This window comes from Sciurus carolinensis, chromosome 6 (assembly GCF_902686445.1).
Source record: "Sciurus carolinensis chromosome 6, mSciCar1.2, whole genome shotgun sequence".
NCBI classification, from domain to species: Eukaryota; Metazoa; Chordata; class Mammalia; order Rodentia; family Sciuridae; genus Sciurus; species Sciurus carolinensis.
In genome coordinates this window covers 34,120,296-34,132,765 of record NC_062218.1, presented here as the reverse complement: position 1 = coordinate 34,132,765, position 12,470 = coordinate 34,120,296, and the positions used below count along the sequence as shown (strand labels likewise).

The 12,470-nt window shown below is 37.4% G+C and overlaps 1 pseudogene; it reads right to left on the bottom strand.

Annotated features, from left to right (window-relative positions):
- Positions 1–11,460: 11,460 nt before the first annotated feature.
- LOC124987315 (40S ribosomal protein S4-like) lies at positions 11,461–12,251 on the bottom strand (annotated as a pseudogene).
- Between the last annotated feature and the right edge of the window lie 219 nt (positions 12,252–12,470).

The window sequence follows — 12,470 nt, the reverse complement described above, 5'->3', positions numbered from 1 at the left end:
TGCATAGCCAGGGTTTTCCATTATTATTAGAAATAACCCATTGAGTTCACTTTCTCAAGAATAGGAAGTACACAGGCAGCCCACAAATTTGACACTAATATATTTCTCATACGATCAAGTATTAACTACATTAAATTATCTTCTATTTTTCTCTTAAAGAAAATTCATAGTGGGCTAATGGTGTATCTTTGTTTTATGTACAAAAATAACTTGTTCTATCCATCTATATGTAAATTTTTTTCAAATTCAAGAATATTTTGAAGTTCATACAATCATATATTTATTTGTTAACAAATAAGTAAAACATTTCAAACCCTTCCTTATGAAGCCAGTTTTCCAGAGTTTCCATTGTTTTCTCAACTGTTCCATGAGTGAATATTGTCACTGCAACAACAAAACATAAGTTAAAAGAATCAGGTTCTGCCAGTTGTGTTCAGGAGCTCTCTCACACCCAACAAATGTCCCATGTTTAGTTTAGGATTCGAATTAGCACCTATGGTGCTGCCAGACGCAAATAATGATCTCCTCCAACGCCTATATGTTTCACTCCAACCTAGTCAGTCCCAACTTCAATAGATTATGTTCCAGAAGTTCATTTATTGAGCTTGTTTGGACTCTCTTGGATTTTCCCAGAGAAATGTGATGAGTCTGTTCCCAGGCCTGCCCACAAACTCTGTTTAGTCATAGAATGTTAGCATGGGAGGACTAAAAATACCATCTGGTCCAACCATTCAAAAACATAATGTTGCTGAAGTTAGAACAACAGTTGCCTCCAGAGAGCCCTCAGAGAACTCCTGGAGTCCATCGAGGCTCCTCTGTGCCCTGACAGGGCCAGGTTTTTTTAGGGTTGTGAAAGACAAAGTCCAGGGAGCTGTACCAAGGAACTAGGCTTATCCTGGGAAAATCAGAATACTCTTTGGGTGTGGAGATCCTGCAGGGAAGGGGTATTAGCATTGAAAGGAATGTTTTCCTTAAGGTAGAAGTGTCCCACTAGGAACGTAGGACCCATCACCCTATGATTTCTCTATCTAAACTAGATTTTATCTATTTTGTCAATAGTTTTCTTTGGCTGAATTGACTTTTCACTGTGTTTGTCTTGAGCAAGTGATGAGATAAAGCATCATTTCAACCAACCAGGGAGCTTGGAGTGACAGGCATGTTCCAGAAGACAACCTGGGCAATTTCACATTCACTTCCCAAATTTCAGGACTCAGATTATTTATCACCTCTGTAGGTTCCATACAGAAGGAGGGAGAAGTCAGGCTTCTCTCCTAACCTGCAGATACAACAAGGCAAAGTAGCATTTTAAAATAGCTTCCCCCAGAAAAAAAAAAAAAAGAAAGAAATGCCAGAATAAGACGGTTTGACCTTTTTTTTCAAAGTCATAACCCTTCCAGTTGATGACTAAAAGAAAATCTCACCTCCTCACAGTCCTCTCAGATGACATAGGTCATCACAAGGAATTACTGTCCCAAGACCACCTATGATTTTACCTGTGATATTAACTATGATTTGGTTCACATTAGTATTGTTGTGAGTTTTATTTTGAATCTGGCCCAATTGTTTCAATCACTTACTCTCTGATTTTCCTTAACTATGTAAATTTAAGTCAAATTTATGTAAAGCAATCTGTCCTGAAGTACTATAAGGATCATTCATTTTCCTAAATCTGCTTCTCCTTAAATGTTATTTTGGCGGTGCCAAACTGGTACAAGTCTCCAATTTGTTCAAATAATTCTGAAACCAAATCCTTCCCCCTAAAGGGCAAGATTCATCCTCTTCCCTTTCCTATTCTCCACTTGATGTCAATTTGTTTTAAAAACAAGTGTGTCATGATTAACATCAAGCAGGTGAGTGTTTAATATCAATTCCTAGAAATGTTTACTATTCAATAAATCCATGGAGGGCAAGGACCTAATTTTCCTTTTTTTCCATTCCTTCCTTTCCCTTTGATTCTTTCATCTGTGACATAACAAATAAACCTTCCATGTAATAAGTGATCTTTTAATGGGGTAAACAAAGTAATTTAGACTCTTTTACCAGAGTGTTTCAAATGAATTACTTATCATCAATATAATTGCTTACGAGTATCACCTATAACCTTCCCCACAAGGAATTAATGAAGGTATTCAACACATTGAATTTAAAGTAAGATATATAGCTTTCTGACATTTCAAATTCATCAATACACGGTAGAGTTATTTTCCCTTCAAGTCAAATCTCACAGAATGTAAGGGAACACATATTAGCCTGGAATTTAATTTTCTGAATCTGTTTCCTGACACTGAGCAGTGAATATCTTCCAACTAGTACATTTCGTACTCTCTACTGGAGCCCAGTTAGCTTGAAATTGAAAAGGCTGAACAATTTCACTAGACACAATACTGTCTTAAATAGTTCAAGCTATCTTTTCCAGCATGAAGAAGGAGGAAGAGGAAGAGGGAGAGGAAGAGTAGGAGGAGGAGAAGGAGGAGAAGGAGGAGGATTCTATAAAAGATCTGACATCAAATGGCAGTTGCACACTTTTTTCCCTTGATTTTTGTAAAATAAAGTGAAATAAAATCTTCTGGAAAGATTTTTAACAGAATTTGAAAAGCTATGGCATCCTAGATGCTTTTTAGTCTTCCAGTTTCCCAGAGATTTTTATGACTTTTCCAATTTGACACTATCAAACACACATGTTTAATGATAGAAAGGCAGTACAACTAACAGGCTCCATTTAAAGAACATTGGAACATTACTTATTGGTTAAGAATGAAAATCAGTAACATATGTCTAATATTAAAGTTTATACATTTTTAAATTTATGGGTTTTTAGTTTTCTTGAGGGGATTTTATGTTGACTTTTCTATTAACCAGAAAACAACACAGCCTTGTCTTCTGTTTATATTTGCTGTGTCAAAACATAATAGCTAAACTGTGGAACCAACCTAGGTGCCCTTCAATAGATGAACAGACAAAGAAAACGTGGTATATATACACAATGGTATATTACTCACCATAAAGAAGAATGAAATTATGGTATTTACAGGTAAATGGATGGAGCTGGAGAATATTATGCTAAGTGAAATAAGTCAATCCCGAAGAACCAAAGGCTGAGTGTTTTCTCTGATATGAGGATACTGATTCACAGTAATGGTGGGAGGTGTTTAGGGGAGAATAGAGGTACTTTGGATTAGATAGAGGGGAGTGAAGGGAAGGGAGGAGACTCAGGGGCAGGAAGGACACAGAATGCATTGGCCATTGTTACCCTATGCACATATATGACTATAAAACCAGTGTAACTCTACATCATATACAACCCAAAGAATAAAAAGTTATACTCCATTTGTGTATGACAGTTAAGATGCATTCTATTGTCATGTATAACTAATTAGAATGAATTTAAAAATTATTTTAAAAGCCCTATCTCATAGGAAGACCTCTTTCCTAGACTCTTTAGTACTTGTTTTTATGAGAAGGTCTATCGCGCTCCCTCTGCCCGCAGAGAGAGACACGACAAATGTCTGAAGCTTTGGAAGTTTATTATGTACAGTCCCTCTCCTACACTTCCCTTACTCCTAGCTTCCGTGCACTCCCAGCTTCTCTTCTCTCGGCTTCTCCCAGCTTCCGCGCACTCTCAGCTTCCAGCTCAGCTTCAGCCTCCGTCTCCGCCGCTTCTTCCGCTTCTGCCTCCTTACTCTCCCACCCACCAGGCTTATATACACTTCAACCAATCAGGGGAGAGTACACGAGGTAAACGCGGACAGCTGCAAGCATAGGATAGATACACGAGGGGGGCATGCTCTAGTCACATCGTTAACTAGCCAATCATTGGAATTCGCTGGTTGTTTACTGTATAGTTGGCCGCTTTTGGCTCAGCGTCAGGCGCCATCTTGACCATGCCCAAGGCTGGGGGTCCTGGAAACCCCGACAAAGGTCGTGTGGGATTAACCTTTGTTTACCCACTTGCTAATTCTCTGTCCCTGTCGTGTTTCCCTGCCTCAAATAACTTGCTCATTTGATTTACTTTGGGATACGAACAGATGTGACATTTGCCACCTTCAAAGAGAAAGTCTGACTAGTTAAAGCAGTGAGGGTAGATTTTAATCATAACTATACCACAAGGGAAATGAACCATTGTGAACTATACTCAACTTTTCTTTATATTTCATTTCAATTTTTATGAGCACACATTAATTGTACTTATTAATGGGATTCAGTATAGTGTTTCCATGCCTGCATAAAGTAGGCATTAATCATATCTAATCTCCCTTCTTCCACCTCAGCACCCTTCCCAGTCTCTAGTAATCACTCTTACTTTCCAGGTCAACATTTTTAGTTTCTACATATGAGACAGAATATGCAGTATTTGTCTTTCTGTGTCTGGCTTGTTTCACTTAACATAATGACTTCTGGTTCCATTCATTTCCCTATAAATGACACTATTTCATTCTTCTTTCAGGCTGAATAATACATCATTGTGCATACATACCACTTTTTCTTTATTCACTCATCTGTTGATAGGCACCTAGGCTGATTTTATATATTGGTCATTGTGACTAGTGCCACAATAAACATGGGCATGAAGTTTTCTCTTACGTATGCTGATTTAATTTTAGTCAAATATATACCCAGAGTGGGATAGCTAGACCATATAATAGTTCTATTTTTAGTTGCCAAGGAACCACCATACTGTTTTCCATGGTGGTGGTACTAATTCACATTCACAGCAATAGTGTATAAGAGTTCCTTTTTGCCCACATAGTTATCAGCCTTTGTTATTTTTGTTCTTTCGATAACAGTCATTCTAACTGGGATGAGTTGGTATCTAACTATAGTTTTGATTTGCATTTCCCTGATGGCTAATGATACTGAACATTTTTTTTTATTTATTTATTGGCCATTTGTGTTTCTCCTTTTGAGAAATGCATTCAGATCATTTTTATCACTTCTTTATGGGATTACTTGTTTTGCATTGTTGAACTCATGTTTATTCTGGATATTGATCCTCTGTCAGATGAATAGCTGGCACATAATTTCTCCTATTCTGAAGATTATCTCTCCACTGTTGTTTCTTTTGCTGTGCAGAAGTATTTAAATTTGATGTAATCTCATTTGTCAATTTTTACTTTTGTTTCCTATACTTTTGGAAACAACAGTTTCCTATACTTTTGGAGATTCAATCTAGAAAAATCATTGCCTTTACCAATGTCTTTATGTGTTTCCCCCATGTTTCCTCTACTAGTTTTGTAGTTTCAGGTCTTACATTTATTTCTTTGATTCATTGTGAGTTTATTTTTGTACAGGCTGAGAGATAAGGGTCAAGTCTCAATCTTCTGGGTACGGATATCTCTCTATTCGACTTTGATTTGTGCAGAAGTAATGGAACAGTTTAAAGGGAGGGTGAGGGAAAAGCAAGGGTAATGACGAGAACCTGAGCAGAGCCAGGGAAGTGGAAAGTTAAAAAAGCAGCAAGAGAGGTTGGTTAATGTGACCAGGTCACCTGGGTTTGCTAATTGGCACTGATCTGAAAGAGAAACAAATTTCTATATCTTTATGATAGGAAGAAACGAGGCAAGTTAAAGCCAGCACCCTCCAGAGTTAGACCCTTGTCTTCCTGTGGGGTTAGGATGAAAGGTAGAGTTGTCTCTCTGAATATTTGTATTGCAAAGAGATGGCTCTCAGGTCTTTGAGATCAGTCTGGTGATAGATTCATAAAAACACACCCCCACTCTTACCTGTGGTTTCACTTTCCATGGTTTCAGTCACCCTCAGTCAACTGAAGTCCCGCAATATTCCAGTGAGTGGAATAAAGCAATTCATAAGTTTGAAATTGTAGGCTACTGTGATTTGCACAAAACTACTCACCAGTCCCTGAATATGTTTTCCTCTCTATGAGCCTTGCACACACTACTCCCTCTGCCAAGCGTTCTCACTGTTACATGCTCTACACAGACAATTCCTACTCCATTAAGACTTCGAAGTCAAATATGCCTCCTCTATGAAGGCTTTTTCAATCTAGTTGTTATCTGATGTCCTGATCATGCCCCTATAATCATCAAATTCCACCAATACATCAAGATCTACCATGTTTTCAAGTATCTCCAATATCCTTGGGGTTGACTAATGAGGTGGTTGTACACTTCTTTGACTTCCCAACCTACAATGGTATTCACAGTTAATCCTTCTTCACCCACCCACATAACAGCAGAAATTGCTTCACCTCTTAAATCTAAATTATAATATCCACTTTCTGAACACAACTTCCTCCTCTCACTCTCACCTCAAAGTAGCAACATTTTAGTCTCATCAAATATTGAAACCTGCTCTTTGTTATCCCATCAATACCAACCTGGCTATAGTCATGTCCTTAATCCAGTCACAACCCCACGATGCAGATCTATAGGGAAACCTTCCCCTAAGTCTTCAAATGTTTTTATTCAGACACATTTACCCTATAAAATTTCAACCAGTAATTCTGCCTCATTTTATCTTAATCTAATTTTCTGAGGATTTCTGGAAGAAAACACCCACAAAACCACTTTCTGTCACTTAGGATTCAAGTAGTGGAAAAAACAAATGAAAATGATTTAAACCATAAGGATGTTTATCATCTCATATAACAAGAAATCCAAAGGAATGGTGCTTCTAGGATTGATTCATCAGATTGTTATCTTGGCTTGATCTTTGGGCTGGCTCATGCCTTTCAGATTGCAAAATGATTGCTACTATTTCATGTGTCACAAGAGGATAGGACAGTATCCAGACCAAGACAAAAACAAACAAACAACAACAACAACAACAACAAAAAAAAATACAGGGATTTACAGTTATCCCTCGTATCCCAGGGAGATTGGTTCAAGGACCCAACACTGATACCAAAATCTGTGGATATTCAAATCCCTTATATAAAATGATGTTGTAGTTGCATATAGTCTATGCCCATCATCTTATATACTTTGAAATTAGATTAATTATAATATCTAAATACAAATTTAAATGTTATATAATTATTATACTGTTATTTAAGGAATAATGAAAAGGTCAAATTACATAGTACATGAATAAAGCTTAATATGCATAAACAATGATTAAACAATAAATGCTGGAGGGTTTGTATACATATCATTCATATGCATCACAGCAAAATAGTCAGTGCATGCAAATTCAAGTTTTTTCTTTTGGAACCTTCTGGAGTTAAAAATATATATATTTATAATATATATATATTGCAATCCATGGTGGTTGGATTCTCCAGTATTCACTCATGAATACATATGGAGAGACAACTCTACTCCTGTTCATCCATTTGAATGAAGTGAATGTCTTTCCCTAAATCCAATCAGTGTATTTCCCCTAACATGTTATTGGCCAGGATTGGGTCATAAGTCCTCGCTACAAATGCAAGGATAGTTGAGGAAGCAAGGATCCAACATTTTAGTAGGAGTGGGGCTTTGTTTCAGGTGTGGAGTGGCTTCTGGATTGGCAACAATTAGTATTTGCTAAATTAGTATTGATACTTACAAACACTTCATCTCCATGTCAATTGGCCCTTAAGGATTGCTGAACAGTAATTTTGCTTGACCCAATGTTTTTCAAACTTCCGTGTACATACAAATCTCCTGGGAAAAATTAAAAGTGCTGATGGTATTCAGAAGGTCTGGGGTGGGGATCGAGATCTGCGTTTCTATCAGGCTCCTACAGGGAGGGTGGCAAAGCTGTCAGACTAGTAACCATTACACTCGAGACTCTCTTCATATCTATTTCAAATGCAGTCAGGCATCACTTCACAGTGGAGATGCCCTGAGAAATATGCCACTAGTTGATTTTGTCATTGTGTGAAACATCACAGGGTGTACTGACACAAACCTAGAAGGTGTAAGTCAATCACCTGAAGTCAATCTTGGGTGTGGCCTCTGGATGCAATCAGGGGTCACAATGCACATAAGAGGTACGAGGCTGCCTCAGGCAAAACGCTGAACATTGCCTGGCAGTCCATCTCTTTTGTATAAGTAGGAGAAGCACACTCTAAAATAACGATGAAGAGTATGGTTTAGTACATGCGTAAATCAGAAACGTAGTCATTTATTATCATTATCAAGCGTTGGGTACCTTACATGACCATATGTGCTGTACTTTTATACTCCTGGCAGCACAGTAGGGTTGTTTACACCATAGCACCACAACATGTGACTAGTGAAACGTGCTAGGGCATTAGGACAGCTAAGACCTTCTCAGTTCCATTATAATTTTATAGACTACTGTCATATACATAGTCTGTCGCTGACCAAAACACCTTTTAGCCTCACATGATTGTAACTATTATCAATCCACAGTCTAACACTGTTCCCATGATTCTCAGGAAATGACCCTATTTCCTAGTTTACATGAACCCGCAGCATAAGAGGTAACAGTGTGTGGGCACCAAGAGATTGGGTTTTGACACGAAACATCTAAGGTTTCCAATACCAGATAAACTTCTTATTGCCTATGCCTTGCAATATCCTTAAACTTTCTGAGCCTGTTTCTTAATGTATAAAGAGGAAATAATAATGCCAAACTCTTCGTATTTTTGAGGATTGAGATCATGCAGATCTACCCTATTAAATTTCTTAATTAAACATTTAAAACCAACTTACACAGGAAAAGAATTGGAAGGACATTAAGCAATGTATAAATTAAGACTTGTTTTGAATATAAGGGAACCCTGCCCACATAACAGTGCCTTAAACAAGTTAGTATCTGGGTACTTTTACATTTTGAGGGGTCTGGAGACACCTCTTACTCACTGGCATAGCATTCCACAGTACCAAGAGCTCAGAGTGGGATTCTTCCCATTACTGAGAATGTGTATTTCAAGAAAACTTGGAGATGAACTCATTATTCTCCTGGGCTTTGTGTGAGATCAGTCAGATTTAAACTGCATTTACCAACCTTCTTTACAATGCTCTACAATTTATTATTATTGACTGGATGTCTTGGTCTCAAGAGCAGAATTGATTCAGATTCTGTGCCCAATTAAGGCCCAAAAGACACAATTATTTTCCTTTTCCCAGTGCAGGTTTACTCTGATAAATAAATGCAGATATAAAATGAGAAGAGGACAAAGAAAGCTTACAGAAAGTACCTGTGAAGTGATTGATCTGTCCTGCCTTAGAGTTAACTGGCTTCTTTTTAATTGAAGGGATGCAAGTTCTGGATGTTAGATGAGAGATTTGAAGTTCATATGCTGACTCACTTCAGTTCTCTGGTGGTCAGACTAGAGTTCTTTTAGTTATAAATCAAGTATAACAACTAGCCAGTCACATATATATTTTTCTTATGGTTCAGATCCTTCTGTTTCCTTTGATAAATATGATCTACTTTCAGTCTAGGAGTGTATAGCTAAATTGGTTTCTACCACCTTAGAATTCATTCCTTCCCATTGAAAATGGAAACTGATTTCAATAGCACTCTTTCTGCTGGTAACTACAGACAAGAGTAAACAGCCAATATTATGATTTGCAAAGTTAAAAATGTTCCTCTGATCTATATCATGTGCATTGGTCAATGTAACCATCTTAATAAAGGGGCGAACTGTATGAGGCAATTGTATCAATCCACAACAATTGGAAAATACCATAGTCCCTCCAAACGAATAGCTTGAAAAGCATTACTAATGCATTTGTGCATCTCTAAAGCTGCATGAACTCCAGGTTATAAAACTTTGGAAAGAAAATCAGACACTTACAAATGTGTTTAAATACTTTTATGTGACTGTATTTTAAATATAGTATTCTCTCACCATATGTGCATTTAACTTCGCACATTTCAGCTGTTCATGAGCAATCCAGAAGTTCCAAGTCGTGGATCCAGTCCTTGCTCATTTTGCCGAGGCAACCATTTGAATTTTCTTTGAGACTTGTATGCCCAAATGAGTCACTGGCTAATATACAAACCTTATCTGACCACTCAGCACCCGTCATGCTGTGACTCTTCACATTTGTACACTTGCCACCTACACAATTATAGTAAGAATTTTGTATTAAAATTATATTAAAGAACATTTGAACTTCTAATGAAGTTCTTTCAAGTTCCTCTAAAAGTCAACATTAATTAAATAATTAATATAATTAAAAGGAAAAGAATGTTTTGATATGGCCTAGCAAGGCTGATAAGACATATACACAGAACAGGAAGACAGGTCATAGACTGGAGAGAATATTTACAAAAGACATGTCTGATTCTGAACTTTTACACCAAGAATAGAAAGAACTCTTAAAACTCAGTATAGTAAAATGAACAACTGATTTTAAAAATAGGCAAAATATGTAGATATAAATACAGTGGGAAAATAAACGTATGGAGATCATTAATGAATAGCAAATTAAATTAAAATTAGATATCCCAGAACACTGGCAACACCAAACAAATGGTGAGGATATGAAGTAATAGGAACTCTCATTTTTTGATGGTGGGAATGCAGAACAGTGTAGCTACTGAGGAAGACTCTTTGGCAGTTTCTCACAAAACTAATCATACTCTAACTACTTTGTATTCACCCAAATGAGTTGAAAACTTAAGTGCACACAAAACATGCACATGTATATTTACAACAACCTTATTCCTAATTGTCAAAACTTGGATGTAGCCAAGACTCCCTTCTGTAGGTGAATTAACAAATGTACTATAGGACGTCCAGAACATTATTCTATGCTGAAAAAGAAATGAGTTATCAATCCATGAAAAGGCATGGGGGAACTGTAAATGCATATTGTTGTGTGAAAGAAGCCAATCTGAAAAAATTTCGTACTGCCTCATTCCAATTAGATGGCAATCTGAAAAAGGCCCAACTGCAGAGACAGTAAAAGGATCAGTGGTTTCAAAAGGTTCATATAAAGAGGGAGGAATAAATCCATAGAGCAGAATATTTTTAGGAGATTGAAACTTTCCTGTATGATGCTGTAATAGTGAATTCATGTTCTTACATATTTGTCCCAAAACATGGAATATATACTACCAAGCTGGAACTCTAATGTGTGCTCTAGACTGAGTGACAATGATGTGACAATGTACGTTCATAGCTTGTAACAAGTGCACCACTGATCTTGGATGTTGGTTGTGGGGGAAGCTGTGTCTTTGAGGTCAAGGCAAGGGATAGGTAGTATATGAGAACATTTTACTTTCTGCTAAATTTTCCTGTGGACTCCAAAATGCCCTAAAAATTAAGTCTTCTTAAAAAACAGACATACACATAAAAATATTTTTCTAATTACTTTATAGAAATATCCAGAAGTAATTTGGCCTAGTCCCAGAGTTGCGTGCCTGTAACCCTAGTAACTGTAGAGGCTGAGTAAGAAGCATCTCAAGCTCAAGGAAAAGCCTCAGCAATTCAGCAAGTTCCTACATAAGTAATATATTTTTTTTATCCTACTATGTTTTCTTAATTTAGTACAAAGACCTGCAGTCTTCAGGCATGTCACCCAGAGACCATTTATTTCACCCACTGCTCTGTTTGGCCACCAGACTCTTGTCTCTCTCTTCAGCGGTGGTGAGGCGGATTCTTTTTCCTTAGGGAAGAGAAATCCATGGTTTGTTGCCTTTGCCAATAACAAAAATGTTGGAAGGCCAAGTTGCAAAGCTGTTACCATTGGCATGTTTCACATGAACCATGTCAAAAGAGCCAGGATGTCTCTCTCTGTTGGTAATCATACCAATTCTTCTCAAGTTAGCACCTCCGGTCACCATACACAGGTTACCAGTGTCAAACTTGATGAAATTGGTAATCTTGCCAGTCTTCAAATCAATTTGAATGGTGTCATTCACCTTGATTAGGAGATCAGGGTAGCAAATGGTTCGGGCATCGTGAGTCACCAGATGAGGAATTCTTTTTGTGCCCACAAAGATCTTTCTCACTTTGCACAACTTGTCCTTGGCCTCCTCAGGTATAATCTGATGGACACAAAATGATCCCTGGTGTCATAGATCAGACTGAAATTCTCTCCAGTCTTATCAATGCTGATGACATCCATAAAACTGGTGGGGTAGGTTATATCAGTTGGGACTTTACCATCAATCTTAAAGAAGAGCTGCATGCAAATCTTTTTTACTTCATCTCCTGTCAGGGCACAGTTAAGTCTGTTCCTTAGAAAAATGATGAGAGGAAGACATTCTCTCAGCTTGTGGGGACCAGTGGATGGACGAGGAGAAAACACACCAGTCAATTTATCCAGCATCCAATGCTTAGGAGCTGCTATCCACTTCAGAAGCTTCTTGGGACCACATGCCATGTCTGCTATAGGCATGGAAAGAAGGTATCTAAGTAATTTTTTTAAAGTTCTGGGAATATAACTTTGTTGTATAACACCCATGTTCAATCCCCAGTTCTGCTAGAAGAAAGAAAGAAAAAAAGTGAAGGAAAAAGATAAAGAAAGAAAGAAATCTTAAAATGACAATTTATTCAGAGTGTGACCCTAGAAATAAATGCATCATCCTTTTTCCTTCCTTCC